Here is a 2179-nt window from a genome sequence, read left to right as displayed (position 1 = left end):
TTTTTTTTTTTTTTTTTTTTTTTTTTTTTTTTTTTTTTTTTTTTTTTTTTTTTTTTTTTTGAAGATTTGTATGCATCATATTCCTCTTTCTTCCTGGTTGTTCGCAGCGAGGAAGGACTCGAATGGGGTTGGTTAATCGACAACGCTTGCAGCGGCGTCGACAGGTTGACGTCGTGTATTAAAAGTCTTGGAATTGAGAGTTCTAATGAGAGGTTGGTGAATGATGAAGTGATGACGATGGAGGATGGCGGTGGTGATGGTGATATGTTGTAAATTGTCATGAAAATGAATTGTTATAATTCTCATTTATTTTGGTTATTATATCTCATTTAATTTATAATCATTTTAATTAATATTCTTAATTATCTTGGCTATTAATCCACACGATGGAAAACCAGTAGGGATATGCAAGAACAAACAATTTTTATTGAAAACATTCCTCTAATGAATTCCGTGGAAACTTCTATAGTAAATGGACTCTACAGACTTTCATTTAGTTCATAATTAAATTTATTAGTAGTCTCATTTATTTGGTTTAAGAATTAGTATTGTTATGCTGTATAAAGGCCTGTATAACATTGCTTTGATGTCTGGAGTCATGTGGGGTTGTGTGGAGTAATGTAGAGTCACTGTCATTTTGTATTTGCCTATAGTCAATTCGGATAAACTTCGTAAGAGAATTTGTAGTGTGAGAATGTGAGAGATACACTTTAAATACTTTGGTTATAGTGAGATTGGCTACCACCGGTGTATGTAGGGAAATTTCTTCTCTCCGAACCACGTAAATATTTGTGTCTCTTTGTTAAGTTTCTGTTTGTGGGTGTGTGAGTGGAATCAATCTTGCTTCCGCCTATGTTACAACAATTGGGTATCAAAAAAAAATTTTTTGTGGCATTTTGGCTACAACAAGTAGTATCAAAGCTTTGGGTACAACAATTGGTATCATAGCACTTTGGTTGTGGCTTCGACTACAACAATTAGGTATCCATTTTTTGGTTGTGGCAATAGGGCACAAGTTGTATCAGAGCATTTTGATTTTCACATTTGAGTACAACATTAGTATCAAAACATTTTCGTTAGGGTACAACAATTAATATTAGAGCATTTTGGTTGTGGCCTGGGAGTGTAACTTTGTACTTTCTACATATAAATAAGGGTGTGCAAGTACGTTTTAATATACACAATGCTTCTTTAACAATGTCTTGAATAAAATTAGCTTCATTCCTGTCATACCTGTCGTTAACCAGCCTAATCATATTAAAGTTAAAAATGACAAGTCAAATTACGTCTTGATACCGAATGAATCCTTTAATATTAAGAATATATACCTAGAGGTTTGAGATGCCAACCAGACAAGTTAGGAGTAGTTAAAGCTTCCTAATAAATTGGATTTCTTCTTGAGATAAAGCTTGATGTTTGGTCAATGCTTCTCCAAAATTTTTGGTTTGTTCCACATTATAGAAAATTAGAAAAAAAAAATTGGTTGTTGAATTTTTTACCTTCTATTATTTTCACCCATTCATTCAAATCAGGTAAAAGAGGCATAATTTTAAAAGAATATAACAATAGAAATCAAAGCTCCCTTTATAGATTGGAAAAGATATTAAAAAATTTGTTCATCCCTTTGGAACTTGTCGTCTATGAAGGCATTGACACACTTTTGCCGTAAAGCCATGACAATTTCAGATCGAGTATCTCCTCCTCTAAAACTCAAAAGCAAACACATGGGCTCGTAATAATGAAGTATTCAAATTTAAGACATTAATGCGTGTGGGTGCATTTTCCTTTGAAATGTTGAAATTTGTTTGAGTTATTCCCATAATCAACATCATAATGAAAGAAAAGTATGAAAGTCAAAAGGTTTGGTAGTTTCTACAAACTTATAAATACTAGTTCGTCCACTTGATGGGAAGTTTTTATTTTCTAAACTTTATCATTAATTATTTTACTTTTTATGTATATTGATATCATCTTATTGTGTTATTTTCTTTTTTAAAGGGTTAATCTATTTACTCTTTATTATTTTTCATAACTTGAGATATCTATTTTACTTGCCGGAATGGGTTCCAACTCGAACGGGAAGGAAATTTCCTGTTTAAACAGAAAGGGAGTGGAAAACATTTTTTCCTGTTAGATAAATGGGGTCAGGGATGAGATTATATTCTCTATCCTATCTCCA

The 2179-nt window shown here is 32.1% G+C and overlaps 1 pseudogene; it reads left to right on the top strand.

Moving 5' to 3' along the window:
• The window catches only part of LOC111471375, a 4255-nt pseudogene extending 3906 nt beyond the window's left edge, over positions 1-349 (top strand).
• The last annotated feature ends 1830 nt before the right edge of the window (positions 350-2179 follow it).

Source organism: Cucurbita maxima, unplaced genomic scaffold (assembly GCF_002738345.1).
Source record: "Cucurbita maxima cultivar Rimu unplaced genomic scaffold, Cmax_1.0 Cma_Scf00051, whole genome shotgun sequence".
NCBI lineage: Eukaryota > Viridiplantae > Streptophyta > Magnoliopsida > Cucurbitales > Cucurbitaceae > Cucurbita > Cucurbita maxima.
Note: the sequence above shows the minus strand (reverse complement) of the source record. Positions and strands in the feature narration are given on the sequence as shown.